The 13,993-nt window shown below is 41.0% G+C and overlaps 1 long non-coding RNA gene across 2 annotated transcripts in view; it reads left to right on the forward strand.

Moving 5' to 3' along the window:
* LOC118146269 (uncharacterized) overlaps nt 1-10,931 on the forward strand; it is a 21,149-nt gene extending 10,218 nt beyond the window's left edge. For both annotated transcript variants that reach the window (XR_008475479.2, XR_008475480.2), the window contains 3 exons: nt 4,619-4,771; nt 7,087-7,260; nt 10,561-10,931. This is a non-coding gene — a long non-coding RNA (uncharacterized LOC118146269). The remainder of the gene's footprint in view (nt 1-4,618; nt 4,772-7,086; nt 7,261-10,560) is intronic.
* Nucleotides 10,932-13,993: the final 3,062 nt, after the last annotated feature.

Genomic DNA, 13,993 nt, shown 5'->3' on the forward strand with positions numbered 1-13,993 from the left:
TTGTAAGCAAATTTACCTTTCTATCTAAGTTCTCCAAAATTTGTTACAATATAGTTATTTGGATAAGTTCAGTAAGTCTTTTAAAATGGAACAATTGAAGACACTGGTTATTTTATCAAGACTTAACTATAAAATAGCATGTTTTTAAGTAAAGTTCCAGCAACTCCAACTCAAAAGGAGTCTATAGTGGCCAATTATTGCGGCATTTTATACAAATAATCTGGCCAAATATAGTAAGCCTAAAACTTTATACACAAATTTGGTCATACTATAAATTCTCCATAATAGAAAAAAAGAGGTAGAGAAATTGTTTCAAAGGAAAAATGTAACAGCTAATATAGATTTCAGGCCTAACTTTTGTTTTGAGTGCAGATTGATTTATTGTTTCTTGGCTACAATAATTCTCCAGAGAGTACCAGATGGTAATTTTTCTTCATATTTTTAGTTGTGCCCTAATGGAATAAGTTTCTTTTTCTGTTCTGACACACAAATACTCTTTCGATTGTAAAACTACAAATGTTATTTATCTCTCCTTGTTTCACTTCCAAAGAAACCAAAATCATGATATTCTGAAGACTGGAGATGTGAATCTCCCTCATTTGGCCTCCCACTGGGCCCTGATGTATTTTTCATTGCAAATGGCCTGCTGCTAAAACTATACAAGCACCCTCCCTCTAGGCCCAGGGTTGTGGAAAAGTTGGGTGCATGAGATTGTAAAAGCCAGTTTTGAGGGAAATTAGGTCAAGGTCAAACCCTCCAAATCAATGAGGGATACAAAGATGCCTAAACAGCTGGTAGAACAAGGAACTTTGCCTTCTAAACTATTTTATATCACTTTTGCATCCACCCAAACATAAAGGATTTTTTTTTTTTTTGAGACAGTCTCGCACTGTCACCTGGGCTGGAATGCAATAGGGTGATCTCAGCTTACTGAAACCTCCACCTCCCAGGTTCAAGCAATTCTCCTGCCTCGAGGTGTGCACCACCACGCCAGCTAATTTTTTATATTTTTAGTGGAGATGGGGTTTCACCATGTTAGTCAGGATGGTCTCAAACTCCTGACCTGTGATCTGCCCACCTCAGTCTCCCAAAGTGCTGGGATTACAGGTGTGAGCCACTGTGCCCGGCCTTAAAATAATAATGTAAGAGGTAATGAATACCTGTCCACATCCATTCCTGTCTGTTTTAGAACAATTAATTGGCTATAAGTCTTTTGACTCTTAAGGCCCTTATCCACAGGAAGTCCCACCGAAGGACAGGATGGATGGGGTCAGGCAGCCATGCCACTCTGGCAATGCTATGGGACAAAATAAAGATTTGATGGCTTTTGATGTTGCCTCTGGTAAATATTGGCCAGAAGGGAGAGAATGTAAAACAAAAATGAAATTCTAAGGCCCTCCAACCATCTGAATGTACCTCCTCCTCAGCCATGAGTTTTTAAAAATTTAACCTGAGAGACTGTTTCAGACTGTGATGAGAAGTGGCAGTGAGACATGCCTCATTATACGTCTGTGACACTAACATCAATACAGACTTCAAGTATGATAAAAATACAACCCATTCTCCCTGAAACCTATTACCCAAGGCTTCCTCTGCAAATAAGAATGTGGGTCTCCACAATCCTTTTTCTTAACCCAGACATTCCTTTCTGTTGATCCCAGATCTTTAGATTAAACTGAACCATTCTGGACCAAACTAATGTATTTCTTTCTGTTTTTTGTTTGTTTGTTTTTTAGCAGAATCTTGCCAGGTTGCCCAGGCTGGAGTGCAGTGGCACAATCTCAGCTCACTGCAACCTCCATCTCCCAGATTTAAGCGATTCTTGTGCCTCAGCCTTCCAAGTAGCTGAGATAATAGGTGTATACCACTGTGCCTGGCTAATTTTTATATTTTTGGTAGAGATGGAGTTTTGCCATGTTGGCCAGGGTGGTCTTGAACTCCTGGCTTCAAGTGAGCCACCCTCCTTGGCCTCCCAAAGTGCTGGGAGTACAGGTGTGAGCCACTGGGCCTAGCCAGTGATTAGCTTAAAAATGCCACAAAGTAGAAATGTAATAAATGTTAGTTATTCTTACTGTTGTTACACTTTAGTAAAATAAGTTTTGTGATGTGAAAGAGGCAGACAAGTAGCTGAAATTCAGTGTGAGAAAATTTAAATTCATCCAATAAGCAACTGACATAAAATCATCAATAAAACTCAATGTGTTGAAAACCAATTGGCTGGCCAGGCACAGTGGCTCACGCCTCTAATCCCAGCACTTTGGGAGACCAAGGCAGGCAGGTCATGAGGTCAGGAGTTTGAGATAAGCTTGACCAACATGAACCCCATCTCTACTAAAAATAGAAAAATTAGCCAGGTGTGGTGGTGCGCACCTGTAATCCCTGCTACTCAGGAGGCTGAGGCAGAAGAATCACTTGAAACTGGGAGGTGGAGGTTGCAGTGAGCTAAGATTGAGCCAATTTGTTGAATCACTGGTTTGCTAAATTCACTGGTTGTGGCATGCTTTAATAGTAATGTTAAATAAATTATCAAATGTGTTCACTTTTGGTCATGAAGAAGGCAAAGGCTACATTTTTGAAGTAGGGAAACCAAGGACTAAAAAATGCTTCTGGACATTTAAGCTAAATGAACTTTTAACATCCCAAAAGCAATGGGGGAAATGAATAATAAATTCAATGAATCCAAAAAGTGGAGAAAATGTTTCCAAAATCTGGGAATTCCCTGCCCCAATCCTGAAAAAAAAAAAAACCACACTTAAGGAAAACAAAATCATTTTACAGAACACTAGAATTTTAAACTCACTTGCTGCATATGATGTCTTTTTCATCTTAACCAGATAACCATTTAAATCAAATTGCCATGTTGATAATTTCCTTTTGGTCAAAGTGTCTTCTTCCAGAGTCGCTTGGAACTCTTCCATGGCACCTGAAGCAGATGGACAAAGCCAAAAGGGCTGAGAGTATCTAGCACCTGGAAGTGTATAAGGCCAGTTAGAACATTTAGAGCAAAGATTTGGCAGGTGGTGCAAGTCTCAAAGGTGAAGCTAAATGGTAGTATAATTTTTTTTAAAACTTTAACTTTTAAAAAAGATTTTATTGCGGGGACAGAGTCTTGCTCTGTCACCCAAGCTGGAGTGCAGTGGTGCTATCTCAGTTCACTACAACCCCCATCTCCCAGGTTCAAACGATTCTCATGCCTCAGCCTCCTGAATTGCTGGAATTACAGGCACGCGCCACCGTGCCTGGCTAATTTTTGTATTTTTAGTAGAGACAGGGTTTCACCATGTTGGCCAGGTTGGTCTTCAACTCCTGACCCGAAGTGATCCACCTGTCTCAGCATCCCAAAGTTCTGGGGTTAAAGGTGTGAGCCACCTCACCTGGCCTGCATGGTAGTATAATAGTAGTCAGGTCATGAAACTCCCTGCCAGGCATTCTAATAAGTTCTGACTTTTCTTTGCAGGTGATAATTGGGAGTTATGTACTTTTAAAAGTTCAGCAGAATGTTGATTTTCAGAGACTGCATTTGTGCTATTCACAGCTGCATTGTAGGTCTCAATACACAGGACTCAGTACAAGCTGGGCCCTTACTGTGATGAGGTATTTTGAAGAACGATCAAGGACTTAGTGAGCATCCACCAAAGCCGAGGTTAATAAAGAATCTGGGCTGGGCACAGTGGCTCACTCCTGCAACCCCAGCACTTTGCGGGGGCGCTGAGGCGGGTGGGTCACCTGAGGCCAGGAGTTCAAGACCAGTTTGGCCAACATGGTGAAGCTGTGTCTGCTAAAAATACAAAAATTAGGGGGCCGTGGTGGCAGGTGCCTGTAATCCCAGCTACTCAGGAGGCTGAGATAGGAAAATTGCTTGAACCCGGGAGGCGGAGGTTACAGTAAGCCGAGATAGTGCCACTGCACTCCAGCCTGGAACAGAGGAAAACTCTGTCTCAAAAGAAAAAAAAATCTGAAGTAGGGGAGTTTTCAAGGAAAAGAAAGATTGCCCAACAATGTTCGGTGATTTAGGGAGGAAGATTAACTGTAGATAGAGCAGTTTAGGAGCTGGTTTGTTAACTTTCACCAGTGATGTCTAAACAATGGAGTGAGAACAAAGAGACTGGAGTTGAGAAAAGAATGAAAAGCGAGAAAGCCTGATAAAATGTTTTTTGGAAGCAGCTTGATGGGGGAGGGACCGGGACGGTTGCCACCTAGTGTGATTTCAAGGTACTGAGAATAAAAATAAACCATGGGTGGGCACGGTGGGTCACACCTGTAGTCCCAGTGCTTGGGAGGCCAAGGTGGGGTGGGTCACTTGAGCTCAGGAGTTCGAGACCAGCCTCGGCAATGTGACGAAACCAATCTCTACAAAAAGATACAAAAATTAGCCAGGTGTGGTGGTGTGTGCCACGACAGCTACTTGGGAGGCTGAGACAGGAGAATTGATTGAACCTGGGAGGCAGAGGTTGCAATGAGGTAAGATGCCACTCTACTTGTCTGGTGACAAAGTGAGAATTCGTTAAATAAATAAATAAATAAAGGAAGGAAGGAAGGAGTTATGTTAATCTTCATTGCACAGAAATGAAGAAAACCACGAGTTGTTCCTCCTGCTTTTTCTTTTTTCTTGTTACAGGGCCATGATCCACCTGGAATAAAATGAGAAACTGAATTCATCTGGGGCTCTTTCCTGCCTGCAAGTCTGCCACTACCTTGCCCAATTACAACCTTATTTTCACCTGCTTTAATTCCTGCTAGTTATTTTCCTCTTCTTAGAGTTTGACCTCAGGTAAATTAGCTAATCTCTCAGTGCACCATCTGTACAATAATATATATCCCTGTAAGGCACTGTAAGATTTAGGTAAGATAATGTGTAAAAAATCTGTTCTTTGGCCTGGCCATATAATGAGTCCTCATAACTTGAAGCAATTGGTTTAAGTAGAACGAACACGTGGATCACCCTGAATTAAGATGGATTAATATAAAACAGTTGTCAAGCATGAGCTGCATTTTCCAAATCTGGAGGACAAAACCCCTCCGAGTGTTACTACTTTATCCCACATATTTGAGAAAGTACAATGTCTTAGGGTTGTGAAAACAAAACAACAAACAAACAAACAAACCCAGAAAAGGCTGCAGTTCCCTTGTCTGTAATATGGAGGTTTTGCCTATCTCATAAGGTGGTTTTAGATCTTATAATGTCCTTATTCAGTGTTAATCTCTGGTTACTCCTGCCTCCAGTCTCAGCATTCTGTAAGCAATATCAAGTGATGTGGATCCATATCAAGTGAGGTGGATCTTATGTGAGCCTGACAGGCTTCCATCCTCACAGAGCAGTCTATAAACATGAAAGTGATCAAGGTCAGACTGCCTGGTTCAGAGGCTCACCCTGAGATCTAAACCTTTCTGCCCCCACTGTCCTCAAATCTAAGTAGGATTAAAATGGTATGCATGTTATAAGGGTGCGGTAGGGATTAAATAAGAAAATTATTTTCACTTGGCACTCATTGAATGAATGGGATTTAAAAAGCTGCATTAGGTAAAGCAATCAAAAGGTGTGTCTAGGGTAGGGCTATATCTCGGGCGGGGCTGGGGCTGGGGCAGGCCTGTGTCTAGGGTATGTGTAGGGTGGGCATCTCAGGGTTATGTTTAATGACTGCTGCTCCAGAATTCAACACTTCATCATTCAGAACCTGGACTAGAGATTTGTCCTAACTTCCAAAGGTGAGTTTCTTTGGTGGAGACCAAAGCATGTTTTCTTTTTCTTTTTTTTTTGAGACAAAGTCTTGCTCTGTTACCAGGCTGCAGTGCAGTGGCACCATCTCAGCTCACTGGAACCTCTGACTCCCTGGTTCAAGTGATTCTCCTGCTTTAGCCTCCCAAGTAGCTGGGATTACAGCATGCACAACCACGCCCAGCTAATTTTTGTATTTTTTTTAGTAGAGATGGGGTTTCACCATGCCAGGATGATCTAGATCTCCAGACCTCGTGAGCCACCCACCTCAGCCTCCCAAAGTGCTGGGATTACAGGTGTGAGCCACCAAAGCCTGTTTCTTTTGCAGAAGGCTCCCTACTTGATGCACTTGTGCTTTGTATTAATAGGTATTTGGGCTTCCCTCCCTCCCTCCCTCCCTTCTTTTCCAGACAGGGTCTCACTCTGTCTCTGAGGCTAGATGGAGTTGGGCAATCTCAGCTCACTGCAACCTCTGCCTTCTGGATTCAAAGCTATTCTCCAACCTCAGCCTCCTGAGTAGCTGGCATATTACCACAACTGGCTAATTTTGTATGTTTTTTTTGGTAGAGACAGGGTTTTGCTATGTTGCCCAGGCTGATCTCAAACTCCTGAGCTCGAAGCAGTCTGCTCACCTCAGCCTTGCAAAGTGCTAGGATTACAGGCATGAGCCACTTTGCTCAGCCTGGTTTTCATCTTTTAAAAGTGCAAGTTTATAGGCTGGGGACAGCTCATGTCATCAGAGTAATTGTGTATGATTGCTGTATGGTAGAATTGGGGATAGGACTTTACTAGAGGCTCAGGTATTTAAATCTTAACCCATGACAGCATTTAAAAAGACTATATTTTAGAGATACACATGGACATATTTTTGGGTGAATGACGTGTGAGATTCACTTGAAAATAATGAGGGTGGGGTATCAAGATGATAAAAATTGGCCACGTATTGCTATATATTAAATTTCAGTGAAAGGATCCTCAGCCTAATTATACTCTTCCCTTTACTTTCCTATATGGTTAAATGTTAACAGGATAAATGCTGAAAACAAAACATTCTCAAAGTAAAAGAGCTATACCAGAAGAATTGTAGAAATGTCCTGGGCATTTTTTCCCTTCAGTTCACAGATTTGATATTCCGTGAAATTTAGAAATAATTTCTTCCATATCCCAGCTTTTCAAACCTGGGATATGGAAGAAACCAACACTCGTGTTCTCTGGGAAGGTGCACTTGCAACATATGTGGATCCTGGATTTCTTCTTCTAGATGAGCTCTAGCTGAGAGGAGATGGCTTCGTTAGTTCCAGTGGTGGCTCGTACCTTAATAGGTTGTGTTTAATGAGTAATAACCTAAGTCAAAGGTGCTCCATCTACAGTGGGCCCAGAAGTGATGCCATTAGAATGTGAAGTCCTCCAAGAAGATGCTGTAGGAATGGCCTTTATCCCAGGGCCTGGAGAGCAGCCAGAGACAAGGAGAGTGGCCCAGGAGGGCAGTGGCAGTCAGCTGTATGCTGTGGCCTGTCAGCCTCGGAGCCAGAAGTTAATCACAGGTAGGCAGGCTCCAGAGGCCCCACTCCTCACTGTGGGGCCATAGCCATACAAAGCATGTTGGTTTGGTTGCTGCTCTTACTATAGGTACTCAGTTTTTATTTTAAGAAACGTATGGCCGGGCGTGGTGGCTAATGCCTGTAATCCCAGCACTTTGCGAGGCTCAGGCGGGTGTATCACAAGGTCGAGAGATCAAGACCACTCCTGGTCAACATGGTGAACCCCCGTCTCTACTAAAAATACGAAAAATTAGCTGGGCATGGTGGCGCGTGCCTAAAATCCCAGCCACTCAGGAGGCTGAGGGAGGAGAATTGCCTGAACCCAGGAGGAGGAGGTTGTGGTGAGCTGAGATGGCGCCATTGCACTCTAGCCTAGGTAACAAGAGTGAAACTCCGTCTCAAAAAAAAAAAAAGAAAGAAACTTATGTTTTTTACAAGTGTTACATGTGCACATTTGCTTTGTAGAAATGTTGGGACCTTTTTATATTGAGTCACGGCTACTGTGAACTATATGCTGCTATTAACATAGGTGTACAAATTGTGGTTCAAGTGCATGCTTTCAGTTATTTTGGGTATTTGCCTAAAAGTGGAATTGCTGAATTATATAATAATATTTAATTTTTGAGAAACCACCATACTGTTTTGCTTTTCTTTCTTTCCTTTTTTTTTTTTTTTAAGATGGGTTTTCACCCTGTTGGTCAGGCTGGTCTTGAACTCCCAACCTCAGGTGATCCGCCAGCCTTGTCCTACAAAGTGCTTGGATTACAGGCATGAGCCACCACACTTGGCCTGGTTTTTTTTTTTTTTTTTTAAGACAGTCTCACTCTGTTGCCCAGACTGGAGTGCAATGGTGCTATCTTGGCTCACTGCAATCTCTGCCTCTCAGGTTCAAGAGATTCTCCTGCCTCAGCCTTCCAAGTAGCTGGGATTACAGGCACCTGCAACTACATCCAGCTAATTTTTGTATTTTTAGTAGAGACAGGGTTTCACCATGTTGGCCAGGCTTGTCTCAAACACCTGACCTTAGATGATCCACCTGCCTCAGCCTCCCAAAGTGCTGGGATTACACAGGCGTGAGCCACAGTGGCCGGCCTAATTTTGTTTTGTTTTGTTATAGCGATCCTTGGTGCTAAACTAATTTTGTATTTTTAATAGTGATGGGATTTTGCCATGTTGGCCAGGCTGTTCTTGAACTCTGGACCTCAGGTGATCTGCCCACCTCGGCCTCCCAAAGTGCTGGGATCACAAAAGTGAGCCATGGTGCCTGGCCCACCACATTGGTTTTCATAATGGCCACACCATAATACATTTCCAGTGTTTGGGGACTCTAATTTCTTCATAGCACTTGTTTTTTTGTGTGTTTCATCCTATCCTAACAGAGTGAGACGATGTGTCACTGTGGATTTGATTTTTTTTTTTTTTATTTCCCTAATGATTAGATGTTGGACATTTTTTATGAGCTTAATGGCCGTTCACATACCTTCTTTGGAGGAATATCTGTTTAAGTCCTTCGCCCATTTTAAAATCACGTTTGTTTGTTGTTGGGTTGTAGTTTCTTTATATATCTTTATATTAACCCCTTGTCAGATATGATTTACAAATATTTAGCTCCATTCCACAGATTGCCTTTTCACTCTGTTCATTGTGTCTTTTGCACAGAAGTTTTCAGTTTTGGTGCAGTCCTATTCTTTTGTTACCTTTGGTTTTGGTGTCATATCCGGGAACTCAGGCCAAATCCAATGGCATGTTGCTTTTCCCCTCTGCTTTCTTTTATTTTATTTGTTTACTTTTTGAGATGAAGTCTTGCTCTGTTGCCCAGGCTGGAGTGTAGTGGTACAATCTCAGCTCACTGCAACCTCTGCCTCCTGGGTTCAAGTGATTCTCCCTCCTGAGCCTCCCAAGTAGCTGGGACTATGGGTGCATGCCACCACGCCCAGCCTGGCCAGTTGGCCAGAATGGTCACGATCTCTTTACCTCATGATCTGCTCACCTCAGCCTCCCAAAGTGCTGGGATTACAGGCATGACTCACCATGCTCAGTTCTTTTAGCAATTTTATACTTTTAGCTCCTGCATTTAGGTTTTGAATCATTTCAAGTTAATTTTTGTGTATGGTGTAAGGTTAGGATCCAACTTGATTATTTTGCATGTGGATACCCAGTTTTCCCAGCACTGTTTGTTGAAAAGGCTGTCCTGTCCCCTATGAATGGTCTTGACACCTTGTAAATCATGTGACCATGTTTGTGAGGATTTATTTCTGAGCTATCTAGTGTATCCCACTGGTCTATATGCCTGCCTTTGTGCTAGTACCACACTGTAATTGCAGTGGTAACCTCAAGAAAATATCTACAGAATATATAGACACACTTGTACACACACTAGTACCACACTGTTTCACTGTAGATTTGTAGTAAGTTTTGGAATCAAAAGGTACTCTGTCCTCGTTTTAAAGATTGTTTTGACTATTTAGGATATCTTGAGATTCCATATACATTTTAGGATGAAATGTTCTACTCTGCAAAACATGCCTTTGGGGTTTCAAAAATAGGGATTTCACTAAAGCTGTAGATGACTTTGAGTAGTATAGATATCTTAACAATATCAGTTCTAATCCAGGATCACAGGTAGCTTTGTATCTTAATGAAAAACAAGTTTTGTTTTTTTTTTGAGACAAGGTCTCACTCTGTCACCCAGGCCTGGAGTGCAGTGTCATGACCATGGCTCACTGCCACCTTGACCTCCTGGGCTTTCTAAAATGATCCTCCCACCTCAGCCTCCCAAACAACTAGGTTAACAGGCATGTGCCCCCATGGCCTGGATAATTTTTTGAAATTTTTATTTTACCTATTTATACTTTTGAGACAGGGTCTTGCTCTGATGCCCAGGCTGGAGTGCAGTAGCACAATTATGGCCTATTGTAGCCTTGAACTTCTGGACTCAAACAATCCTTTCATCTCAGCCTACCAAGTAGCTGGGACTGCAGGCATCCACCACTGTGCCTGGCTAAGTTTTATTTTATTAGAGCTGGAATCTTGCTATGTTGCCTAAGCTGATCTTGAATTCCTGGCCTCAAAGATGAGATCCTCCCATCTCAGCCTCCTAAGTCAATGGGATTACAGGCTTGAGCCACTACACTTGGCTAATCTCATTAGTAATTTTGTTATAATGAATAGGTATGAGATTGGGCTCCACTTTTTAAAAATTTTATGAAATAGCCAATGACTGACCTTTTCTCACCCCGCCCCCCCACTCTGGATACCACTAATATTTGCCAATGCTTTTCTCTTTGTTTGTACATTTTTCAGGCTCTCCCATTGACAGTCATAATGAAATAAGAAAAAGAAGACGGGGAAGAGGAAGTAGAAAACCATGGCATAAATTTACCAAGAGTAAGCTGAGTGTGTACTTCAGCAGTCGTTTGCACAGAATCTTTATCCTGATTTAACAAACAGGGAAAACTGGACAAGTCTCTTGTGCTGTGTTTGTAATAGATATAAGTAAAATATTCAAAGCTTTGCATATCTTTTTATAGATAATATGAAAAATATAAAGAAGTATGAAAAAGCTTAGCATTTTATCACATAGGACAAAGTGATTTTTTTTTTTTTATAGAGACAAGGTTCCACCATGTTGGTCAGGCTAGTCTCAAACTCTTGACCTCAGGTGATCCACCCATCTTGGCCTCCTAAAGTACTGGGATTACAAGCATGAGCCACCACACCTGGCCTATGATTTCTTTTAGGCTGGGTGTAGTGGCTCATACCTGTAATCTCAGCACTTTGGGAGGTTGAGGTGGGAAGATCACTTGAGGCCAGGAGTTCAAGACCAGCCTGACCAACATGGCAAAACCCTGTCTCTAACAAAACTGCAAAAATTAGCCAGGCAGTTTTTTTGGCACATTCCTGTAATCCCAGTGACTCAAGAGGCTGAGGCAGGAGAATCGCTTGATCCTTGGAGGTGGAGATTGCAGTGTGCCAAGATGGCACCACTGCACTCCAGCCTGAGTGACAGTGTGAGAATCTCAAAAAAGGGGAATTTTTTTGGTGGTTGTTCATTTCAATGTAAGCATGAATATATTATGTATGCATTTTATGGAAAAATACACTATTCTGAGGCAAAATTGGGAGCAGCAGTCCAGTTAAGAAGGTACTGTAGGCTGGCTGCAGTGGCTCATGCCTACAATCCCAGCACCTTGGCAGGCCAAAACCAGCAGATCACCTGAGGTCAAGAGTTCAAGACCAGCCTGGCCAATATGGTAAAACACTGTCTCTACCAAAAATACAAAAATTAGCCAGGTTTGGTGGCATGCCTCTGTAATCCCAGCTACTCAGGAGGCTGAGGTAGGAGAATTGCTTGTACTTGGGAGGTGGAGGTTACAGTGAGCCAGCATAGTACCACTGCACTCCAGCCTGGACAACAAAGCGATAGTCTATTTCAAAAAAAAGAAAGAAAAGAAGCTAATATTGTTATTCTCCAGGATAGAGACAGTGATGGTTTTGACCAGGGTGCTAGCTGTGGAACTGGGAAGACCTTTAATTTTTAAAGGTGGAGCTGCTTATAGTTTGCCAAGATATTGGGTACACAATGAGAAGGCCAGAGGTAAGGATACTTCCAAAGTTTTGGCTTGAGGAAATGGAAGATTGGGGATGTTTTTAACTAATAGGGGAGATTGGGAGAAGAGTAGTTTTGTGTTAGACATTTGGAGTTTTATTTACTTTGGACACATTAAGTTTGGTATGCTAATCAAACCTTTGTGGTGTTTACTTACTCCAAAGTGTAAGTATAAAGTGAGGCATGCAAGTCTGAAGGGCAAAAGGAAGAACGTGGCTTGACAGTGTCACAGGGCTTGGCACAGAACCCCACAGTGTCAGTAGTTGCTTCCTAACCATTTATTGCATGAACCAATATTTTGTTTGGGGATTTTCTGATATGATTGTTGTAAACTGTTAAAGCACAACCTTTTACTGTATTTGAATTTATATTATTTATACACACATTTTTTTCTCTAATCCCCTGACAGATTATATACACACATTTAAGAAGACTTTCATGTTTCTCTTCTGTAATTATTCACTTACTATTATGTGTATTGGTTGCTTGACAGGAGGACAAAATTGTGTTAGTGAAAACCAAGAAAGAATATAAACAGCTTTGGAAAAAGAAGTGTAGGCAAACATTATGTAATAAAATTCTATTTTTTAAAAAGTAGGTTGGTATTATAACATTTATTAAAATAATGCTATGGGTTAATAGAAACAGCAAGGAACCAAAGAATTAAAATGTAAGCTTTGTAAAATCCCAACTAAAACCCAAAAGTGTCTAATGTATTCATTCATTAGCTAACTAAAAGCCCCAGAAAAACAAGACACCCAATATAATAAAGTACTGCAAAACAACTGGCAATTTTCAGTTATCAAAATTGTGGATTTTGCATTTTGTATCCTCTCAATCAAGAAAAAAGTTCTTCTTGAATGTTATGTAACGTACATATAAAACAAGATAGAAAAATACATTATGAACTTGTGACAATGGCTGTAAATATATTATCTTACATGCTTCTCATAGGCAATAGGTTGGTTATGGTATATACATAGCATGAAACTGCTAAGATAATAAAGAATAGACAAAAATACATGTCAGCTGTACGATAACATACAAGCGACACTCCCATCTACCCACGCTAAAAAATTACATAATACTGTCAGGAAAAAGTCTTAAAAACTACATATTTTAATAAAAAATAAATTCAATAAAGAATGATAATACTGAGAACCGAGGCCTTCAGAGATTTCAAAAGTCATGCTGTTTTTTCAGTTGCTCCAAAATTTTGTTAACCAAGTTTTCAAAAGTTTGCTCAGAGCCAACATTATCTGTAAATGTCACACATTTATTATTTCATACATTTACTTTCTGTCCCATAAAAGACCTTTGATAAACATCTAAAATGTCCAGGTATAACATAGTTGAGGTGAAACTGGATCAAATACTGGTATTGTTTTTAATAACTATCACCTCAAGTGTTTGAGTGTCATAAATTGATTCAACCAACTAAACAATATAAAAATCTACATGGCACAGCATATACTGTAAACAAATCAAAACTGTATGTGTAACAGAAAGACAAAGCAGTGGCATATTAAACCAAAGCTAGCTGGATACAAAACAGTGAATGTCTATTGCATAGTAAATAAACTGACAAGGGTTTCCAAGTGAGAGAAGATGGTGGGGGAGGTCACCAGGAAGGTACTGACTAAGCTTCCTGCTGACCTCTGACTGTGACGCTGGGAAGGTGTGCAAGAGGGGATGAGTTGGTAAGCTGGAGGGAAGTCCACTGTCACTTGAGATTTGCCACATCTGGTACTGAGCAGTTAATGATTATTCACACTCAAGTGTTTAGATGTAGGCTTTGTGCACAAATTGCTTGAACTACATAACTGCTTGAACTTCTGGAGAAATTAGAAGCTTAAGCTGAAATGTGGTTGAGTATTATATGCACTACGATGCTAGTTTTTCACATTCTTTTAAAGTTAAAGGGCGGGGGAGGCAGAGGTTACTAAAACCATAAAGAGATGCATTACACAAGTTATCTGGTATGATATAAAGACACGTGGTTACATTTGGGTTATTAAAAACATTGTTTTCCAGAATGAAAATCACAAAGAGTCACTTTTGTGAAAACATTTGCTAGGGATCCTATTATCTCCAATTAAATTAAAAATGAAATAAAAAAACGAAACA

This window comes from Callithrix jacchus, chromosome 12, assembly GCF_049354715.1.
Source record: "Callithrix jacchus isolate 240 chromosome 12, calJac240_pri, whole genome shotgun sequence".
In the NCBI taxonomy this organism is placed as follows: Eukaryota; Metazoa; Chordata; class Mammalia; order Primates; family Cebidae; genus Callithrix; species Callithrix jacchus.